The sequence below is a fragment of the Falco rusticolus genome, chromosome 1 (assembly GCF_015220075.1).
Source record: "Falco rusticolus isolate bFalRus1 chromosome 1, bFalRus1.pri, whole genome shotgun sequence".
NCBI lineage: Eukaryota > Metazoa > Chordata > Aves > Falconiformes > Falconidae > Falco > Falco rusticolus.
The window spans coordinates 41511209-41534851 of NC_051187.1; positions in this window are offsets into that span (position 1 = coordinate 41511209).

The window sequence follows — 23643 nt, forward strand, 5'->3', positions numbered from 1 at the left end:
CTTCAAACGCTGTAAGTGGCAATGCTGCTTGTAGTGACATGGCATCGGAAATCCCCAACATGCAATTGCGCGAGAAGGTCACAGCTCAGTCAGAACAGCACATTAAACATTAAACGCTCCATTTATACGCGCTAGTGGCGTCATGCTAAGATGAATCCAAAATGATTAAATCTCCAGCCGTGTCAGTTCCTTTCACAGCAACATAAAACATTTTGCTCTGCTAGTCAATGCGATGATGTTGTGCCGGGGACAACAGACTCGGGCTCTAAGCCGTGTTCATCTCAGTGATTTGTCATTAAAATGCAACTCTGGCTGAGACACGCTACTGGGGTTCCCAGAGGTTCGAGCTGCCACTTGGTTAAGATGCATTGCAGTTTCCACTGGCCAGATGACTCACCTCAGCCTCTCTCGTCACCCGAGCGAGACAAAGGCAATTGGAAGACAGAGAAGAAAATAACAAACTGTTGACCACATCGTAAATCCAAAGACGTGGCAACAACAAGGCTTAGCTCATTCGTGCAGGAAATATTGTAAATGAAACCGCAGTGTCTGCTGAGAAGGAAATCTCTTTTGGTAGCTTGCACCTGCTAGATATAAAAAGAAAGGGACTGGATTTCTTAATTTTGCAGGAGACTTCTTTTTTTTTTTTTCCCCTCAAAAGGCAGCATATTTATAACTCTAGTAAAACTGGTAAATAAAAAGAACCCTGCAAGATGAAGAAGAAATTGATTTCTGGATCTGATCAGAGCAAAGCTCTTAATCTTTGCTCTGCTTTTATAGAATTGCTGCCTGGATGCTGCCTCTGTGGGCCCAGGACCTGATGCTTTATTCAGTCCATACTCAAATAGAAAACTGCCAGGAAAGGGGAAGAATCTTAATTTCTTTTCTTTTTCCTTGATTGAAGAAAAAAAAAAAAAAAAAAAAGAAAAAAGAAAAGAGATATTCAGATCAATAATTCTCCTTTGCTTTTTGTGCTCCTCAGGTGACAGGAGCAAGTGAAGACTGGCTTGCAACCTCCTAACCGGGCATTTCATAAGAGCAGTGCTCAGAGAGCATGGAGGTGGCTTCCCTGATGCTGTCACTGCTCCAGGGCAGGGCAAGGAGCGGTACAGTGGTAAGTAGAGGGGGAACAGGGGCATTGCCCGGAGCAGGCTCCAGCTGCTGGCTGATGTTTTGGAGAGTTGGCAGTGAACACGGATGAGCAAAACCCCTTGACTGCTATTCAGTGTGCCTGGGAGCTTTAAGCAGAGTGACAGTGAGTGAATCCCAACCAGATTGAGCAGATTTGAAGACTGTGTGGTGGAGGAGAGGTTAAAACTGGTCCCGGAGGCTCTAGGCATAGTACATACGTCCCATCTTTCACTCCTTCTGTCCTGGAAGTTGCAGTCCTTGACCTTCTCTGTGATGCACCCAGCTCTTCAACCTCACTTACAAAGCTGTTGCTAATTGCCCAGCTTGCTCAGTTATCACGAGCGTGCACGTGTGCCTCAGGTGGCTGAGGTTCATCATATGAACAGCAACCTAACCCTGAGGCCAGCTCGTAGAGTACCACCGACAGCATTCAAGTGGTGCAGCTACAAAAAATGCAGCACACTGAGTGCAGAAGACGTGCCCACCCGCTGAGCTGGCATGCACAGGCAAACCCATGCCTTGTGCAACCTGGTGAACCATTTTGCCCAGTGGGCTGAAGACCAGACACTGTGAAAAAGCAGATCCGCAAGCACTCAGCTGGGTCCGGATGTGCAGAAATCTGAGCAGCTGACCTCTGTTTAACATACAGAGCTTTTTCTAAAAATCAGTCCACTTGCTTTGTGATATGAATGTGTAGCAGAGGGAATCCTGCTTCGTTTATAACTTAGAGGCCTTGGGTCTTGAAGTCGCATCAGAAACAAGTTCTGCAAAGAGTTCTGGAAGTGCCTGCAGAAGTACCCTATGGTGGCACCCTGGCTCAGACAGAGCTTTGAAGAGGACCTGCTCCATCTTCAGTTGAGGTCCCCAGTGAAGACTGGGAAGCTTTAAGCTTAAAGAAAAAAATAAGAAACGATTGGACCAGGTTTTATTGGAACAAAACCAGGGACATCAAATTTTGCATATGCAGGAAATGCAAAGTAGCTGCCTTTGCCTTCCCTGCCCTCTGCCTGCCTGCAGCTGTGTCTTTGCTTCCAGGACTGGTTTTAACTCTATGACTATGTGGCTGCAGCAAACTGCCAGGGAGCCTCCCTTCACTGCAGGTCAGCCTGCTCCCGCAGCCTCTGCCTTCCTCCCCTGGGGACCTTGGTGTCCCACAGAACCTTCTCCCCAGGGCGGCTGAGATGGGCAGCCTCCCGGGTGTCCAGCTGGCCTCTTCTTTGCCAAGGAGCAAGATACTGCTGTCATCAGCGAGGAAGCAAAACCCCAGGCGCCAACCGCCACGGGGAGCTCCTGGTGGGAAACACGTACCACAACGGCGTGCCTAGGAGTAGGGTGTCTAGAAATTTGGCAGGAAACCTCCTCTGCAGACCAGCATGCGATCAGGAGATAGTCAGGCAAGCATCAGAGGGAGGGAAATTAGCACCTAGGATTCATTTCTGTGGCTGCAGATGAGCCAGCCTGGTACAGGGCTCAGGCTGCTGCCCCAGGGCTGCAGAGGCACTGCTCTCCCCCTGGCACCAAGGTCTCGCAGGTATCTCCAACAGTGCCTCTCTATTTCAGTTTCCTATCTGTTAATGAAGCTAGAGGCTTTGAAAAGTCCTGCCTGACTTAATCCCTATTGATCACAGATCCGTAGAGCTCTCATGTGAAGGAATTTAAAATTTCCAGCTGCTGACTGTTTAACAACTTCTGACTTCAAAAGCTCTAGGAGCCGCCTTTTCCTTTTAAATACGCTTTGCACTTAAGGAAAGTGGAGTCGGTCCCTCATTAATGTGTGCTTCTCCCATAATTATACAAGTGTTTGTAGTGTAGACTCTTGGTTCTCATGCCATGTGCCCATTCTTCATTCATGAAATCAATAAGCAATAAGCAATGTCCATTTCGCATCTTTAGAAAAGTCAATGCGGCAAGGGCAAGTTTTACTTCATTTGTCAATGTGGATGTAAGATAGGATGACCTTAAAAAATACACAGGTGTCCTCAGCTGACAGGCCCTTGTCCCCAATTAAACCAAAACATATTTTCTGGTACAAGTTACCTAAAAGCCCAGGACAGGTTTTTCTCTCTCTGTGACGGGGCCTGACCTCAGGCAGGTTGCAGCAGGCTGACCTCTGCCTCCTGGTTTCTGTTCTTGGGGGCTTGCGAGCAGGGCCCTGGTGCGGTGAGCTCTGCGTGGCACTGGCACCTCGTCCCTCCTGCCCCGGGATGTGGAGCTCAATATGGGGCTGGTCCCCACGCGGGCTGGGGAGCTACCAACGAGGACTCTCAAGCACAGAAGGTGACAGTGTGAGTTATAGCCCTGAGTCAGGGAGCATGCAGGAAGCTGGAAATGATTATGGAACGTATGGGGGAGCTTGAGTAGTGGAGAGACCGCAGAAACTATGCTAGTCCCCAGGGAACTCAAACCATGTAATTTACATGGGTTTATGCCTGAACTTACCTTTACAGTCATGCTCTTGGAAGAGAGTTTACTTAAAACAGAGGAGATGCATAAATTTCTGGGGCTAAAAGAGAGCCTGAGTCAGATTTGCATGGCGGAGATGTGCACGCCTTGGAAGGCACGCAGGCAGGCAGCTCCTGTGCCAGTGGGAGCACTGCGTGGGGCTGCAGGCACCGCGGGGCGCGTGGTGAGCCAGCACTTGGTGATGCTCCATGGAAAGTGGTGTGGGTGGGTGTTACAGCCTCCTGGAGACAGAATTATCCTGGGTGCAAATGCTTAGGGAAGCTCTGTGAAGGTTCTCACATAAAACTGTGGTTTGGTACTTCTGAGGTTTTAGGGGTTTTTTTTCTGGTTTTGCCAAAAAGAAAAAAATCTCACCTCTCCATGCCTCCCCTTCCCAGATTACGGGGTGACTAAATAAAGTGAACTGCAATGATTGCAAAGTGTGATGTACACCTTCCAGCTTCTGAAACAAATTAAGTGGGGGGTCCCAGACACAGCAGGTTTCTTCACTGACCAGTTCTGACTCACTCTCCTTCTGGAGAAGTCATGAGACATAGTGAAACCCTGTGGTCTCAAACTGTTTAGAAAATGTGCAGGAAGGCATTAGTCCAACTAACTTAATAATGTTTTTGGTACTGAGACACACTCAGCTGTGCAGCTCAAGACAGAAAACCAAAACCCTGTGGGTGAAGCGAAGCGGGAAGCTGCACCAAGCTGCACAGAGCTGCATGCAAGCCTGGGACCGACACCGTGCATGGAAAAGGTCTCCGGTGATCCTGAATCACACTTTTCCTTGAAGGTGGCAGGGAAAACTGGCACTGAGCTGATACTCAGTTATTTCCTCTGATTACATTATTTTCAGATATACGTGACCGAAAGGCAGTGGAATACACTCCAGTGGCTTTTCACCTTCACCGAATGCAGTGGTTCAGGACGACGTGCCTGCAAGGCTTGCCTTCGGGCTGGCGGGAGAGGAGGCTTCTCTGCAGTATGTTGGAGGGGGAGAAAGTTGCCGCAGTTAGATTCGTGCTGGATCGTATCTTCAGTGGGCAAGGGGCTGTGGAGCTCTAACATCCAGGCTGGCACCTGCCACTCTAGTGACAGTCCCTGCTGGAATCAGGCCGTTGGTGCATGCACACCCTTGCACCAGGCGTGCCAGGCTCCTGTGCTTGTGCCAAGCTGCTCCAACCTGAAGGTCAAGTTTTATTCTATCATGCAGCATTTTAATGGCCTTTGGATATCTTTCTAAACCTGAGCTTGTGGCTTGATGGAACTTTTGACAGGCAGTGAATAACAGGGACATTATTTATTCATGTCAGATGGGACTGAAACATTCCTGGTTTCTTGTTTATCCTGCCAAAATGGTAAATGAAAAAATGGATTTTCTCTTTGACCTTGGTTTTGGTTTGTGCTGTAGATCCCCAAAGAAGAAAATATCTCAGTAGTAAGTGTCTTATTAAAAGAAAGCATCTGCAGAAGGAAGAACAATGTGTTCTGGCCCAAACTCACAGCTGTGGCCACCAGCTGTGACAGCCCTGTTATTCTGGCTTTGCCTTTACTACATTATTTCAGTGGCAGCTTTAAAGAAGAGAGAGAAGAGCCCACGGGGAGTCTGGCTTAAAAACTACCTGCTACAATCTACAGAACAACTCTTGGGTCTGTGAAGGACTTCAGCAGCCCTGCTTCGAGGGCTCAGCAGCCCAGGGGATAACCCAACACTTGGCTCCACGGTCCTCATGGGAAAGCCAGGGAACGCTGGAAAACGTGGGGATCTGGCGAGTGCAGATGCATTTAGTAGCAGAAGTAAAGCGCGTGCCTTCCAGCCACAGAAGTTATATAAAGCCTTTGGCCAGACTCTAGGCATCCCATTGAAGACCATTACTGCTCTCTTTTTATAACTTTGGGTCTTTCATACTTAAGTTTGATTTTAGATGTTGGGAAGTGTTCAAATGTCTTTGGCATGGATCTTGTATGGCCAGTTCCCAAATAATCTGCCTGCTCCTCAGGTTGTCTGCGACTGCTGTGGGCTGGTGCTCTAAGCACTTCTCTGCAGGTCCGTCCTCCTTTGAAGCAAGGACTGCACAGAGCATTTGGCACCTACTGAATATGGGAACACCTTACCATCTGCTGCTGATGCGCCTGATCTATTCTGCTTTGTCCACATGCTGTTGACTCTCCTCTCGGGAGCTAATTCAAAGCAGGTATCGGGAAGTTCTCTCCCTTGGGGTCTCTCTGGCAGCTTGGGCTGCTGCCTGCACCCTTCAGACTACAGCTGCTCTTTGCCAAGTTCAGGTGTTGCTTTGGTCATGAGCTGGTCCTTGAACATTCTTCAAATAAAACATAATATAAATAAATAAGTGAAAACACATTCCCCTCACCTCCATCCCAATAAAACCTGTTGTGTATAGCTTTCTCTTACATAACCCATCTGACTCCAAGAACAAATGTCCCTAATTTCTTCTGGATGGTAGACTTTGTGGAGATTTAAAGGGCAATTTCTCTCTTTTTTTCCTTAGCTCTCACAAAGTATTACAATAAGGAACTGCAGTGACAGACAATACTTAAAGGCATGGTTTAGAAGTGATTCATCTGTGAAACATGGTGTAACATATTTTATTGTATTTTAGCTAGTAAAAGCTGTGCATTCTAGCCCAGCTCTGTCATACTGCATGGTAAATTACACTTATAGGAATCCCAGCTACCTAGCTGAAAATAAGTACCCTCTATACAAGAGTTAATGCGGTAGATTTGTACTTAGACATGTATTTGTAAAATATTTAAGCTGCATGAAAAGAGTGTCTGTAGGAAGATATGATTACAGGATCACGTCAGTGCAGCACAGTGCTGTCATATATTAAGGTTAAAGAGCAACTGTTGGGCGCTGGCGGCTGCCACGGCGTGCACAGAGGAAGGGGAGCCCTTTTGAGGGCTACGTGGGGCAGGAGAGGATGGGAACAGCTTGAGTCTATTGCCCCAGCCACCAGGCAGCCCTGGGTTGAGGGACAGTGCTGTACTGCTTCTGGGACCCTCCTACATTGGCTTCTTCTGGCAGGAGAACAGAGCTATGGGAAGTGCCTTCTTGTGGTTCATGCTTTATGCCTGCTGCTATCCAGGCAGAAAAGCACAGAGGATCAGAAGATGCTTTTCTCAACTTTATAGCGGTAACTTGTCATTCCAAGGCTGCTAGTGCTTTCCAAACGCACACAGCAGTTTCACAAGCTCTCCAACATATCTGGGCAGTGTCTTGCAGCCTCTTGGCACAAAGCAGTTCAGTCTGCCAGTGCATCAGCTTCCAGGGAAGCAGAAAACAAGGGTATCGGTCCTTAGTGCAGAGGGGCTGACTTAGACCTGCAGAAAACCCCACACATCTCTGTACCATGACCACAAAGCTCTACTGAGTTTTAAGCAAACCAGATTTGAATCTTTTGTAGGCTTGACTCTTATTTATTCTCATAGTGCTAGCAGTTTTCCAGCCAAAAGGGAAGGAGGACATGTTCTGGTAGTACAGTGTGAGGTTAAGGATTGAAAGTTTTTGATTGCTGATGCCTGTCCCTAAATCACACACAGTCTAGCTCAAATTCACTGCAGCAATTTAGCAGCCTTCCGTGGAGTTCACCAAGCTCTAAGCACATGCTTAAACTTAAGTGCACGCTTGAGTTTTGCTGAATCATACAGCAAATAAAATATGCAGAGCTGGTCTTTAATATAACCTACTGATTCATGTGAAAACTACATATTTCCCGCAAAGCCTACTTTGAGTTAATTAATGGGCATTAAGGACTCACATTTTTCTAGTGAAGAAGGGCCACAAGGGATGGCAGCAATTTGTGTTCATACCCTGAATGATACCGACACAATCTTCCCATGGCAACAAAGCCCCAAGCGCTCCCTCTGCGATAACCAAGTGCTCACATTTGATGGATGGATTTTAGCTGCCTTTGACACCCGTGGGTCAGGAGGGAGGACCCGGCCTCTGACCCGGCCCTTGCATCCCCCCTGCCCCGGCTGGAAGCGTGCCCACTGCATCGCTGGTTTTGGAGGGGACTGGAAGCGTGCCCACTGCATCGTTGGTTTTGGAGGGGACGAGGAGTGCCTGCACCCTGCGGAAGCCAGGAGGGGAGCACAGAGGCTGCCTTCCTGAACTTCAGTTCCCAACATTTTACTCATTTTTCATTGACAAACTTTTTCAGGAGCTTGACAGGGCAAGGCGATGCTCTATGTCTGCGGAGCACGCCGACTGCAGGAAGCCCTAGCTATTTATTTATTTCAGTAGCACAGCCAAGTGAATCGGAGCAGTTAGGTGTGATGGGGGAGGCAGGCTGAGTGCCACCGGAGCAAGGGACTGCCAGTGCTATGGCAAAGCATCCCAGGGCCTCGTCAAGGTGGGACTGTCCTGGTGCAGCCCCTGCCACAGGAGGGAAGGGAAGGAAATAAAGACACTAATTCCCAAACTGCCAGGAACGGAGCTGGAGCTGAGTGTTGCAATGCAATTTTCTTGAATACTACTTCAGTGTCCCAGCTTTGTTTGTTCGGCAACCGGGGTTTTAAAGAAATGAACCTTGGCAGCGGTGAGCTACAGCTTAGTGCTTTCATGGAAGCTGGAGGGTGCCCCGGGCTGGAGAGAGCCCTTCCATCAGCAGGTCTGACCCCATCTGTCCCGGGCAGCCACCCGCACACACCTGTCAAGCTCCATCTCAAAACTACATGGGCTGGCTGGGAGATTTTTTTTGTCCTTAATTTTTACCTCCCCCCCGCTACTGCTCTCCCAGGTCTGTTCCAGAAGCTCACTCTGCTGGTGAGAAACTGTTTAATTTCCACTCAGACTTATGTCAACATTGCCCAGTAGCTGTTTCCCTTCTTTCTATTTATCCTCCTAGAAATCATTGCTCAGCCCCATTCCCAGCCCTGTGTGGTCCTCCTTCAGCTGGAAAAGCACAAGAAAAACAGAGGAATGTTTTGGGAAGCACTGGAGCAATAAAATCAGTGTGGTAAGCTGTGTATGAGGAGCGAGACCAGCAAGGACACACACTTGGAGCGCTGGTGGCGGGCAGGGCTGGGGGACCAGGCTGCCTGAGGAAAGGAGTCCTCCGTCCTCGCTGGGTGAAGCCACCTCATGGCCTTGAACCAGCCGGTTCCACAAAGGGGCTAAGGGTGCTCTGCATATCTGCAGTGGTGAGGGGCATCTCAGAAGGAGAATTGCTATGGTATTTTCTTTTGTAAGGGATATGGAGCACTGTGGCTGGACTGGGAGCACAGAATTATGCTCACCAGTTGTCAACTATTTAGCCAGGGGAATGCCACACTTCAGCCTCTTTGTCCCCATCTGTGAAAAAACAGGATAATAATAGCCAGTCACCTCTCCCCAGGGTATTGTGGGGGTCAACGTCTGTAAAAGGGTGTGGACCATTTAAAGCAATAAAAAAATGCTAAGTATCATTATTATTAATCTTCCTGTGCCTCGGTTCCCCATTTGTAAACTCTCACCTAGTACATTTTGAGTCCTGTTTCCACATGGAGCTCTGCCCAAGCAGGTCTCGGATGGAGATGAGCTCTCCAGCTACTCCCACATGTAACCATGGCCCACTTGCAAAAGGCCCTGGGAAGTACTGAGAAGCCAAAGTTTTGATGTTTTGGAGGGTTTGATCCTATCTATGAAGCAGATTATTAGTAATGTTGTGTGTTCATTTCACTGTTGCAGGAGAAAACAAGAAACCACTGTGTGTGCACCCATTTGGTGACCAGGGGCTGGTGTCCCCCAGTGTCCTCTCTGGTCACAGGGCTTCCCTGTCACATGCCTTGGGGAGTCCAGCTCTTCCTATTTTGGAGATTTACACTTTCTGGTGTCAAGTTTATGGCCTTTACCCCTTCACTTTAAGCCCATTCACGGTGGAACTGTTGACATCTGAATTGATTTCCAAGACAGAGCGGCAAGTGGTCTTGTAAACAGTTGTCAGCAACAGTTGTAATTAAAGAGCAGAGAGCGCAAACACAAACCACAATAGCAGCCTGTAGGAGTTACGCTGCTGTATCAGCTTTAATGTGGAGAAGCCCTTAGGGCCGTATCAGTGCTTATAAGGGCTTGTTGCCGGTTTCCCCTCCTCCCTCCCCTCTTCTGAAAAGGACGAGAAGAAAAAAATTAGCTAGGAAACCTTTTCCTTAGGGAAAGCGAAGGAGCTGTTAGCGTGAGAAATGCCGTGTGCCTGTTTGACAGTGCCTCGTAGGGCCCTTCTGCAGTAGAGGTGGGACAGAGCTGATTCCTCCCACTTCCACTAAAGGACTCCCAGGGCAAGAACATCCACGTGGACCCTGAGCATCAGCCATCTCACAGGGGTGGGAGGTGGAACAAGCTGAAGGATGTCAAAATGCAGTGGGAGATTTCTAGGCATGGATCTGCTGGCCCCAAAATCCTGGAGAGGTGGCTGCAGCAGAGGTCATCTACACCAGCAATTAGCTGCAGGTCAGTTTATTTCACATTAAAATAACCCATGTTCACCAGTTTGTTTTGTCTGATGTGGATCATTTGATTTTTTAGTGCATGCTGTTAAACATACTCTGAAAGGGGGTCTGCTGAAATTTGCTCGCAGCAAGAAGGAGCAGGTGCCCAAGGAGGTGCTGAGCCTTGGCCAGCCCCCAGGAGAGCCCACCCCCCTTCCCTGCCAGCTGGAAGCAATGCTCTCGTCATGGGGGGTCTCTCCTGCTGCACAGGCTGCCAGAATGGGGGGCTGCTTTTCCATTTAAAAGGAGGCTCTCAAGCAGCTGTGGCTCTTTTTGTGTCCTGGTCCTGTGCTCAGGTCCTGGGTGACGATTCCTCTTGAGAGGGGACTCGCAGCGCCTTGTCTGTGAGCAAACGCATCCGGTGTGGCTGGGATCCCAGCCGAAGTGCTGTGGGAAAGCAAAGGAGTCTGAGCTGCGCATGAAGAATGGGAAGGGTAATAATGGGTTTGCTGGGAATATCTGGGCTGTGGGAACTGGGACTACTGCTGTGCTGGGAGAAGATTTTGGTATTTGCTCTCCTCTCCTGAGCCCTGGTTTTCCTAGAAATGTGATGCATTCGAACCAGGTCAAAATGTGGAGCTGATTTTTGGATGCTTCACAGTGATTTAATCTTTGTTCTGTTACCGCTGAATTCTATTCCTCTTTGCAGTGCCCTCCTGTTGCCTGTCTTCTGTTTATTTTCCAGCTGGTTTCTTATACCATTCAAGAAAACAATATAAGGCGGTTCAAGAAAAATGCCTTGGAAGATGGAGTGCCTTGTAGAGGGTGTAATTTCATCTGCCCCTGCAGCGACATACCCCTCCTTCGGGCGAGCAGAGGTGAAGCCCCCCTTCCAGCAGCAGCACGGCTGTAGGTAGGTAACTGCCTCTCGGCCACTGGGTCAGAAGGAGCAGAAAAGCAAGGCAAAGGGAGCAGGCTTCATGAGATCCAAGCCTGTGGATAGAAAGCTGAGTAAAGCCACGGGTTTGTAGTTGGACTGTGTGGATTTGTGTGCCTGCTTTGTGCTGCAGTAAGAAGGTGCAGCTTTGCTCCTGCATGCTTCTTAAAATATAGTGTTATCAACTTCGCGGTTGTTCAGAGTGTGAGGAAAGGTTGTGTGGGTTTCAAGTCTGTATGCTTATCTGCTCGTCCAAAGCCTGGCTGCTCTCTTACTGAAAAATAAGACCTCTACCTGGTGAGCCATGTGTCACTTCAGTTCTCCTCGATCCCTCCTTTCTCTCTTAATCTACCAAATTTGTTTTTCTTGAGCTTGGTTTGTTAAGTGAAGCCTCATACATTGCCTGGAGTCAGGATGAAATTCTTGAAACCCAATAATTTGCGTGCTGCTTCTTTGGAAAGCTCAGTTTACCTGGGGTAAGTTATTCTGAAGTCATATTTTCTTTCTTATTTATTTTTCCTGACAGATCCTCTGCTTCCCCCGTGCCCTGTCACATTAAACCATTTATGCATAATGTAAGCAGTTTGGGTTTATCCCTGTGACTACTGGAACCAGTTGCTTATTCCCATTGTGATTCTGCCAGCCAGGGCTTCAGCAAAAGAGGTGATAAACTACCCACTGCAGCTACTACATTTCAGTGCGGAGTTATAAGAGATATCACATCCTTATTTTAGGTTAATGGTCTGATATATGAATGCTGAAAGCTCTCGTTGAGCTTCATGTTGTGAAATGGTGCAGTACCAAGAGCAAGGTGGGAGTCTGAAGGGGCCGACCCCCTTTTCAGAAGGGAGCCTCCAGCCCTGCAGTGGTGTCTCTTTCCCCAGAGGCTGATGAGTGTGGTGTCACACTGAACAAAAACACAAGCTGCACCCAGCCAGGGGAGAAAAGCAAATCTTGAAATCCTACCAACTCATGCCTGAGGCTGCCTCCTCTTTCTTTTTTCCATAATCTGCAAAGAAACATTTATTCCTTATTTCACAAGTGGTGTTTGAAGCATCCTCCAAACACTAGTTTAATTTCACTTCCACAACACTAGAAATAACTGGAACACCAGGCTTCCTTCTTCACAAGATGGTTTTTTTTCTAGACTGCCATATCCAAATGTCTTTGCAATCTATTATCTCTTAATACTTAAGTGAAGAATTACTCATGGGACTATATATATATATATATATATTTTTTTTTTTGTCTTGAAGGCAGTCCCTGTTACCCCACAGCACGGAAACCAAGAGAGAAAGTAATCTATGCAAATTACATGTACTTTTCTGGTTGAATCACGTTCCCTCTGCTCACGGTAATGAGTCACTTGGCATAAAGTGGACTGTTACTATGAATGGAGAGAGTGCATCGGGGTCTGACTGTGAAGAATTATACCCATTTGCTGAATCTCATCTAGGCATGGAACCACACAGATGAGACGCTGCTGTCAGCCTCTCTGAGGGACTGTAGTGACTCAGATTTTCACGGGTACAGCAGGGGAGGATTGATCCCAGACTCTTGTTAATGTTGGATGCTGAAGATGATGGTTCAGTGGGCAGTCACCAAAGCTGTCTCATGCAGTTCCCACACGCCAGCCACGCAGGCTTTCTCCTGCAGTAATACTGAGACTAAACCAAGACCTGCCCTCAGTGAGGAGGGAGGCAGAGGTGAGTCCCACCCCGTGTGCAGTGTCGGAGGAGCAGACTGCCCGAAACGCAGCCTGTCTAGTGGAGGGACCAGCTCCTGCAAGAGTCAGCTGCCATCTCGGAACCAGTTTGTATCTTGGCACTGAAACAGGGAAACCTAAATCAAATTATCACTCTGGAAAATCTTATTTTCTTGGGTTTTTTTCCTATATAGTAGTGAACCCACTGACCAGATGGTGTGGTCTGGTGCTTAGACCAAAAGCATGGGTGTCAGAGAGCTCTGCTTTCCTGCTCGCGGCTTCATAAGCCCTACAGCAAAAGAAACTCCCTTGGGCATGGTGTTACACCTCCTCCGACCTTACATATGCTTACATTGCTTTTTCTTCACTAGAATACATAATTCTTATTTATTGTAATGGAAACAGACAACCAACACTGAAGTATTATGACACTACTGATTGATAGTTGAATGACAAGTTGCAATGTCACTTTCTTGCCAGAATAACTACCCAAAATTACAAGGGTAGTGAATTGAAACGCATCCTTTAGAAAGATGCCTAATCTCATTTTTAAAGTTGTGCATGATGCTGGGCCCCCTATCTTGTCAAATAAGGTCTTTAATTGCCCTTACTGCTAGGATAGTGCAGCTGATTTCAAGATGTGGTGTTTGGGGTTTTTTTTTGATCTAATGACATTGACTTGCTGTGTGACCTTAGATGGGAAGGGATGGATCAGTTATTTAAGACTAAATTGATCTTGGAATTTATGTAGCAATATACTTACTCTGGAGAGCCCCCACGGCTGTTGTAAATGGGTGAACCCTGGATGGAGTTTCAGGGTCACTTCTTTATTTTTGTGTGTGCTTTGTAGGTATCACTTTGCATTAGCATTAGCCTAGGGTTTAAATTTTGTTAAGCAGTGGCTGGGCTCGGTCTGGGCAATGGCAGGTCAGATGCTTCATCAGACCTGTCTCCTTTCTGTGGCAATATTGCTTCCTGAGCTTTAGGAGGAGTGGTGAGGATGAACCTCTGTGTGCTTTTGAAGCTGTGATGCCATGGTATAAGTAAGCCTGTAAACACCAAAGAGGATAAATGCCACGGTTACGGTTTCACTGAAGCTGTGCGCTGGTCGGAATACCTGCTGAGAAGAAATGAGTACAGTCTGAGTGACAGCCCAAGTGAACCGTCATGCATCTGTCAGCAGAGTAGCATTTAACTAATTAGGAGATAAATGACGATGCCATTAAGAGTATATTGAGACCAGTGAAAAATGTTCTAATGTTGATAGAAATCACATAAAATAACAGTCACTGAAATAACTTGTCAGATCTACACTGGTTTCAGTGTGTTACTTAGTACGGAGGAGCCCCTAAGTTTTAAAGAAGCATCTCTCTGCCCTGATCTAGACAAATTACCTTTGTACCTTGATCTAAACAAACTCTGATCTTTCTGCTGCCATTGAACTCACCTTGTCTGAAACCTAATCTGACTACTTTATTCTACCTCTGTACTGGGAATTCACTCTATCATTAGCATTTCAATCTATTTAATTCACTGAGGGTCGCTGAGCAATGTAACCGAATCCATGCTAAGCTACCACTGGCAATTTAGCTGTCAGATAGTCTCACCTTCTATTTTTAGTTGCACTCAAATTCCTTGCTTAAGGGGGTGCATGCTGTGTTTCTGGATTAGCTTCCCCCTGACCCCTCTATTGTATCACTGCCCGTCATCTTTAAGTTAGAGTGCTATTTACGTTGTCTTATTATACTAATTACAGCTTGTCAAAGGTAGGGACAGTGTTCTTGGGCACTTTGTCTACAGGCCAGTAACTCTGGGATTAAGCCCTCGCATTTAGAGCTCCAAGTAGTCTGCAGTAATGCAGTGAAGAAAGCCTTTGCTAAAACCAGCTTTTTAAATTGCAAAGCCAACACCCCCAGAATCTTAAGACCTCATGCTTTGGGCCGGATGGTCAGTCTCACCTTTGGCTCTCCGTGAGGTGCTCCTGCAGTGCCAGATCCTTGTGCTTGGGTAGGGCAGGAACAGCGTTGCCAGGGTTCGTGCTTTCAGAGGCAGGGGTTTAGGGTAAGGCATGCAGCTGTACTGTTTCTTTTCTAAAGAATTATTTCAAACAGCTGTGCTTCCTGGCCTTTGGCGGCTTTCACTTCTTTTCTCTTGTGCAGATTCCACCGCATCTTATTTTTGTATTTATTTTCTCCTGCCACACTGCTCTCCTTGAGCTCTCTATGTTCTAATGACCTCCTTAGCAAGCGCACACGCTGTGGTACACATTTAGTTTTGAACCAGCCTCTGGCTCTTCTTAGGTGTAATTCAGGGCAGGATGCGATTTGCTCTCCTTAACAAAGCTGTGTACACATACATGCTCTGCCTGCGGTTCGGTCTCCTGTTGGACCTGCTTTAGGGCTGTATTAGAGTAGTCTTGAAGTGTAATGAAAAAAATTATAAGCAGCTGATGGTGAGACATGTGAATGTGGGTAGAAAGCAGGCTTTATGGGGAGGAAAACAGGTAGGCTGGGCATTTATGTTGTAAAATGCATCAGTAAGTTTACTGATTTGTATTCTTTCACTGATTATTTCCATAGCACTTTGGAGATCAGATTTCTTTTCTCACCTTCTCCAGCACAAGCTTGGTGCAAGCGTCTCTGAAGTCAATAGATTCAACTCTCTGGGAGAGTGAGTGGGAGTGCAGCCCTGTAGGGTGAAAGCAGGAAGGTGGTAGCGTGTAACAGAATATGTGACTCTAAGGTCTAAGAGGTGGCTGCACTAGCTCTGTTTGTGACCTGCCCTGTGACTTTGGGGTCACTTCTCTTTCCTTCTTCAGGCTTCAGCCACTGCCCAGCCTTCAATTCCTGACACCGCCTCACGCCATGGGTGCTCAGTGCATGCACCAGGGCACCCCGCTCTGAACGGGCTGAGCAAGGCTGCTTTGGGGACTGATTTAAGTGATGCAAGACTGCCCTGCTCCCTCTGATTCCAGCCCTACCTGCCGCTGAGTAAATGTTTTCCTGTGCAAGTGCTATGCAAAGGTGAGTAAAGAGCTGTGACTGCTCCCGAGGAGCATCATTGCTGGGGATGAAACCAGAACGTTGATCAGGAGCCTCAGTAATATCCAACTCAGATTGCTGATGAATACATCCTGACTTTGGGCACATACCTCCTGTTAATGCTAATGGGAATGTCACACATGAATGCTGGAGAATATTGCCCATTATTTTTGGTCCCGGAGCTCTGAGCAGAGAGATTCCCTGAGAAAAAAATGGCCATTTGCTGCATGTTGCAGGCTGCAATTCATTATATACAGCGCATGGTGACTGTTATTTACTTTACAGAACTGTAATGTGATAAGGAGTCTATGTAAGCCACTTAATGGTCTGTCTACCTTAAAGAAAATGTGTACCTGATCAGCCTCTGATTTATGCCACTTTCACCCCAGTGCAACTCTATTGGCTTCAGTGGTGTTATCCCTGATTTATACCAGTCTTAGTCGGACTTCATGAGTTTATGTACTTTATATGACTCATGTACGTGAGGAAAATGTAGTCTAATAAAATATCTGGCTGCGCATTGTGGCTGCAGGTTCTTTGCAGAACTGTTAACAGGGATGCTACAAAGCCGTGTTCGGCTCCTCTGCAGTGCCTATATATTTCAAGGGGTTATATCCCATATCTATAGAGATGTAACTTAACAGCCTCATACTTGACTAATGTGCTGCCTTCTTGGCACAGTGGAGTGTTAGAACTAGGCAGCAGGTGGAGTAAACCTGTAGGATGAGAGTAAGAATTTGCCTGTGGTGATCAGGGCATTTTTATTTTTTACTCGGCAGATCAAGTTCCTTGCCTGAAAACAAAGAACTTCCCACAGATTATGTCCCTTCACTCTGAAAACAACTTGTTCTTATCTCAGTTGTCTTGTATCAGCACTTATCTTCTGGCTTTGGGATAGGAAAACAGTCCATTTATGATGTTTATGTTGCAGTAACAGCAAGGACACATAGTCTTAGATGCAGTACTCCTTGTTCTAAAAAATGTGTAAACAGACCTGGAGACTGCTCTCCGGCCTGATGATCCTGTGCTCCCCCTAATGAGGGATTCTCTGACCACCGTGGCAGCTTTCATCACCTGGCGTTGTCCGCAAGGGAAGTGATCCTCCCCCATGTCCCTCCAGCTGGGGCGTTGGTCTGCGCCCTGGTGAGGCTGTCGGGGAGATCCCCAGGGCCACGGCTGGGTTTCAGGCGAGCTCACCGCCGTGCGGGTGCCTGGCTGCTGGTGTCGGGCTTGACAGCCGAGGCTGCTCTGCGGTGGATCCTTGTTTCCCTCACCATCTTTCCCTATAAACTTTCCCTGCTTTCCTGTTAAGCTCTCAAGCACATTTTCGTCTAATGAATATGAGTGGCAGGTACACTCGGGGGTCAGGTGTGAAATGGAGAGACTGGGGGAAGTTCTCAGGGGAAAATGTCAAACCCTTTTGGGGATTTGCCCTGTACTGCAGGGACAGCATGACAACATACTGAAGTCCCAGAGAGGTGCATCTTGGAGATACTAGTAATCTTAAACTAGTATCCTAGTTTGCTTAAGTTTATGGATAGCTTTTGCCAAGTAGCGTGATGGTAAACTGAGATGCTTTCATATTTTGATGCAGTATTTTACCAACCACATTGGCTTGTTCCATTATTTAAAAAAAAAAATTAAAAAAAAATTAAAGCTGTTGAGTTCTTAGAATGGAAACTGCATCTTTCTTTGCATGGTAAAACAGCAAGCTGAAGGCTTGCTCTGCCTGCACATAGCTGTAATTTATGTTTCTGCTCTCGTAAAGGATTTGCTTGCCCTTGATGCATGTGCGTAAGTCCCATTAACGTTGATAGGAGCTGAACGCAAGCAGGGAGGTTTAGATCGTACATTAGGAAAAATGCCTTCACCAGAAGGGTTGTCGGTCTTGGAACAGGCTGCCCAGGGAAGTGGCTGTCACCAGCCCCGGAGGTATTTGAGAGGTGTGTCGATGTGGCACTTAGGGACAGGGTGTAGCGGTGCACTTGGCAATGCTGTGTTAACGGTTGGACTCAATGATCTTGAAGGTCTGTTCTAACCTAAATGGCTCTGTGATCAGCTGATGCTGGGTTCCCTAAATGCCACCCTGTGCTCTAGAGCCAAGACGTGGCCCCTGCCTCTGCAGCTGGCCGGCTCCTGCCCACCCGGGGGGCTGCCCTCCTCTCCGGCTGTGCAGCAGGCAGGGGTCTGCCAGGGCTGGGGCACTGTGGTCCCTCCCACCAGGCAGGCGGGGGGCTGCACGCTGGGGTGCCTGGTGAGGGGCGTCTGCCTGCCTTGAAAAACCACCGCAGGAAAAAGATTCATCAGCAAGGGATGTTTTCTGCTTAGCTGACACTGTAATGAGCTCAAGTCCCTGGGCGGAGAGAAGAGGGGTGACAGGAGGAGATGGGGAGACGGGAGGGGAACAACTTATTTCAGGCAACAAATCAGTTGCTCGCTCTGATCCAAAGCCATTTGCATAGATGATGTCGCCTGGGGTGGGTTGGAAATATAAGGCATTCTGTAGACAGCTGCCCAAGGGAATGCTAATTAGCTGGCAGGCAATTAATAATTAATCAGACTTTTGTTCATTGTGAAGACAGTGTTTTCTTTGGCAGCTTCATAATGTTCTGTGTTTGCCTTGCTTTTCTTTCACAGGCTGATATCATCGTGCTGGAACTAGGTTTTGCGGCAACATGCTTCTCTCTCCCTCTGGCATCCATCTCGCCCTGTCCACATGTGCAGCCCAGGCCACGACCTCAGCATTTGGCTGGGCCCCGATGGCCCATTTAATAGTCAAAGGCTGGAAAGGGAGTTGCTGGTGTGCTATTTTTAACCAGCTGGACAGCTAAATAATTCAGATGCAGACACACACAGAGCGGTCTGGGCTGTGCCTGAGATTGGAGCGGGGAGAAGTGCGTTGCATTGCCCCTGCTAGGCTGGCCTGACCTTATCAAGCATACGTTCCCAGAGCCTTGAACACCGGCACAAAACCAAACCCAGGCCTCCGGGAGTGAAATTCCTACCCCACTGGTGTTGGTGGGACTCCTGGCTCCGATTGTGACAGAGCGTGGATCACACTTGGCTGCAAGGCATAAAGTGTTTGGTATTTCCTTGCTTTCTAATGCTGCAGAACCCTTTTTTTCCATGACAATAAATCCCAGTTATGGTGTCAGTAGGAGTCCAGAATGGGAAATGTCAGGACTTCTGAGGAAAATAGGAGTAATTTCAAGAAAGCTCTTTAGAAACAGGATATTCCATGTAGGCTGCTCTGCTTGGTTTCAGACTGAGAAGGGAGTTGCACAGAAAAACGGTTTGTCCCTTCCCTCCACCCCAGTGCACCCCCAGCTGCCCTGCAGAGCAGTTCACGGCTCGTGGAGAAGCTATCCCTCTGACTCGGGGATGCCGGGGGAGCACGCTGCCCTGCTCTTCCCACCAAATCGACTTCACCTGGGATCCCAAAGCTGGTGCTTTCGGAGGAAGGCCAGGGCAGTGGTTTGGCTCTGGCAGAGAGGGGTGGTCACAGCTGGGCTGGTCCTGGGCTCCCTGTGCTGCTGAAGAGCAAAAAGCGGGCACCTGCTTCCGCTCGGGCAACTGGGTGTTTTCTAATTTCTGCTCACTAAACAGGTGGGGCTATTGAATTTGTTAAGGAGACATATATTTCCCTGAATATTTTTTTTTTCTTTCTCCAGTGAAGCTAAAATGAGAAGATTTACTACCATTGAAAATTGATTTGAACATAAATTACCCAGCCTGGTCTGCAGATGCCTTTATGAGTATTATACTCAGATTTCACGATAGCATTGTGGAGCGGGGCGATGCTATCCTTGTCTGACAGATGGGGAAGTGCTGCAGCAGTCTATAATTCACCTGCCCATGTACCAGGAAAGTCTTTGATCCAGGGATTGCGTGAGTCAAAGGCCTTGACCTTCTATAAATAAGCCCATTCTTGTGCTCTTGTCCTCTCAGCCTGCTTGCCTTTGCCAATGGTAACTACAGCTTCCAGCAGAGATACAGCTTAGTGGTTACTTTTGAGCAAATTTGTTTTGGAGGGTGACTGGGGCTTCACAATTAACAAAATATACCACATTGTGTAGGCAAAGGAGACGCTGTTCAACCCTTGTTGTGGTGGGCTGACCCTGGGTGCTGGTGCCCCCCAAAGCCGCCCTGTCACCGCCCGCCTCGGCCGGGCTGGGGAGAGAGAATAGAACGAAGGGCTCGTGGGACGGGACAGGGACAGGGGATCACTCAGCAAGCACTGTCACGGGCAAAACAGACTCGACTCGGGGAAATCAGTTTAATTTACTACCAATCAAATCAGCGTAGGGTAATGAGAAATTAACCCAAATCTTCAAACACCGTCCCCCACCCCTCCCTTCTCCCCGGGCTCAGCTTCGCTCCCGGGTTCTCTCCCCGCTCCCCGCCAGCGGCGCAGGGGACGGGGAATGGGGCTGGGGTCAGTCCCTCACACGCTGTCTCTGCCGCTCCTCCCTCCGCACGCTCTGCCCCTGCCCCAGCGCGGGTCCCTCCCACGGGAGATGGTCCTCCATGAACTCTTCCAGCGCGGGTCCCTCCCACGGAAGATGGTCCTCCATGAACTCCTCCGGCGTGGGTCCCTCCCACGGGTGCAGCTCTTCACACCCTGCCCCAGCGCGGGTCCCTCCCACGGGTCACAGCCCCCTGTGGGCACCCCGTGCCCCGGCGTGGGGTCCTCCCGGGGCTGCGGGTGGGGGTCTGCTCCCCCGTGGGCTCCGTGGGCTGGGGCACAGCCTGCCTCACCGTGGTCTTCCCCGCGGGCTGCGGGGGCATCTCTGCTCCGGCGCCTGGAGCCCCTCCTGCCCCCTGCCCTGCCCGGGTCTCTGCAGAGCTGCTCCTCTCGCGTATCCCCGCTCCTCTCCCCGCTGTTGTTCTCCCACGGGTGTTCCCCCTTCTCAAACACGCTCTCCCCGAGGTGCTGCCACCGTGGCTGCCGGGCTGGGCCGTGGCCAGCGGCGGAGCCGGCTGGGAGCCGGCTGGCGTGGGCTCTGTCGGACCTGGGGGAACCTTCTGGCAGCTTCGCACAGAAGCCACCCCTGTAGCCCCCCGGCTACCAAACCCTTGCCGTGCACACCCAATGCGCTTGTCCATCAAAGAAAAGGCACAAATTCAGTCTTTTAGGCGTGAGGGAATTCACAGAGGAGCTCAACTTTGAAAGACAAATATGCAGCAAACCAGGCTTCACTGATCCCGCTGTTAATAGGACTGCTTGTTTCCTTTGATTCCTGCATGTTAGCTCAGCTGTGTTTTGGGACTGAACAAGATCTTTCCACTAGTTCAATTTCAAACACGTGGTAAATGACTCTGTGCCTGAAGCACCCAAGGTTCCCGGGTGGTCTCTGCAGAGGCCGGGGCTGCTCCTGCTGCTGGGATCGGGCAGGTCACGGCTCCTGGCTCTGCCGCGGGGTCAGGAAGCTGGCTGGTGGGATGAGAACCAGGTTACGTGTCCCTTGTACATTCCAGGTTTGAGGTTCCCCCTGCCTCTCCACATCCCAGATCATGACAACATTTGTTAATGAAGGCGTGTGAAGTCTTGTTAAAAGAATGAGGCTTGTGACGTTCCTCGGTGGCTTTAATGAATCATTCGTGGCCAGGGTGAGTCAGCCAGAGCAGGCTGGCAGCCGGCGGGGCAGAGGGCTGCTGGAGGCAGCATGCACAGCACGGGCACGAGGGGCACAGCGCATCGTAAGGGCCAGCTGTAACCCACGCGAGGGCTGCGTATTTCTGAAAGCCCATTTAGTGGAACACCAGTAAGGAAAGCAAATTTGGCATGGGAGGTGTGCTTTTTCTATCCAAAAGTGTTGGTAGGTGGGTGGGAAGGCTGGACGTCCCGAGTGCACGTTTGCAAATGGAAGCGATAGCATCCTTGAAAAACGTGACCCTGTCTTTGCCACATCCCTCTGCTTTCTCTGAGTGATGTCTGTCTGTCTTTCCCTGCGAGCCGCCAGGGGACAATCCCCTGGGAGGCCAAAGCCCTGCCTGTTGGAGGGCACATGCCAAATAGGGTGCTATGACCTGGGCAGGGCAGAAGTTCAATTTTCAGATAATAAGGAGTTGGGATGTCTTATCTAATAGGGCTGGCAGGCTCTCCTGAGGGTCCGCACAGCAAAATTCACCTGCTTAGTATGGTGAATTTAAATCACCAGAGCCACACTGACAAAACTCTCCTGTGCAGAACCTCATTCCGGACTAAAAATCCTTGAGTAATTATTCTGTAATAATGTCACTTAAATTTTAGAATAGAGTGTCCACGTGGAGAAGTTACACAGGCACAGCTATAACAGGATAATTATTTTGTTATAACTATGCCAGTCAATTTCTCAAGGCCTCAGTCACATGGGAGAGTAGGAATGATGTATTTTTTACAGTCTCCAGCAATTCTTTATTTTTTAATGTCCATTAGTGCTTGACTAATGCTGAATGATAGTGGAAATTCTGCAGGACAAAGACAGCGCTCACAGTTTTCTTGTGGTTATCAAAGGAATTTGGATCCATTCTAAAGCTAATAAGTAACGAATTGCCAGTGATTTGGGCTTTGTAGCAGAACTGGCTGGGAATTATGAAGCTACTGTTTACTAAATTCAAGTGAAACCCAGAAATTTGTAGAGAAAGTGCTTATTTATGTGTTAAGAATCCTCAAGATCTTTGAAGAGTACACACTAAACCAGATCAAGATACAAAATTTCCTTATTCCCGCAGAGTATTGGAGGTTTGATATTTCAACACAGGACTTCATGACTAAGCTTACCGATTTTGAGGGTGTCTGAAAGAGTTCAGTTCCTGAGCAAGTTGTTGCAAGATATATGTGTTATGATTCATTATTAACTGTGGTAGAATCAGTACCTGAGGACAAAGCTGCACCCTGTCAGAGGACAATGGCAGGTATGAGATTTCAGGGGGTGGTGGTGTATGTCCCAGCCACCTTGTGCCTGGGGATTAAAGCGGAGCAGGAGCTCAGAGCCTGGCTCCCCTCGGAGCTGCCTGGTGAAATGCTAGATGTAGCAAACAGGTGCCAACTGAATTTTTCACAGTCGTATCAGGATCTAAATGGAAGAGTTCCCAGTGCAGGGAAGGCTGAAGCTCTCAGTGCACGGAGCGTGGTGGCTCCTGCCCAGCAGGAGCTGCGGGGTCACCTACGAGGAGGCAGACCCGGAATGTGCTTCACTACAAGTATGACTCAAAGTGAAACCCGCCTATGGTTGTCAGCTGTCTTACAGCAAAATGTTATCTAATTAAATGTATAACTGCTTCCTCCTCAGAAAAGGAAGAGGGCTAGGTTTGAGGCAGAGGATGCCAACATGCACGTCCAAGTGGAGGTGCCAGCTGGGAGGCGTGTAAGGACAAGAGCGGAGTGCGGTCTGTGGGGCTGCTTACTGCATGCACCCTTGGCAGACGGACAGCTTCTTGGTCCCACCAGCATCCCCCTGGGCACAGACCGCTGGGTGCCAAGGGTGCTCCTCGGGCAACATGTCCCAGTATCGCCACGCCCCAAGGAAAGATGCTCTCCTAACTGCAGTGCTTCTTGCTGCCAGCTGAGCCCTGCCAGATCAGGCAGGGCAGAGCCCCCCGGTTTGATTTCAGTTGATCCCCGCGTGCTCCCCTCTCTGGCCCAGCGTGGGTTCCGTGCAGGCGGGGGCAGGGAAGGCCCATTCTGCCACCTCTGGGGCAAGGACAAGGATGGAGGAGGGAGAAGTGCCATCTGTCTCCAGGGTCCCAGCTCAAAGGCTTCACATAATGTTCAGAATAACTGGAGTTACAAACTGATGGGGCATTTAAAATGTTATCTGGTTCCAAACATCAAGTGTTCAAATTCTGCCTTAAGGGGACATTAGCTGATTATCAAATCACAATGAGATTCTTATAACTTTATTTTAATAAACAGTTTTCATAAATGTTAACATTTTAATGGATGATTACATTCATATTTAGCTAGCAGA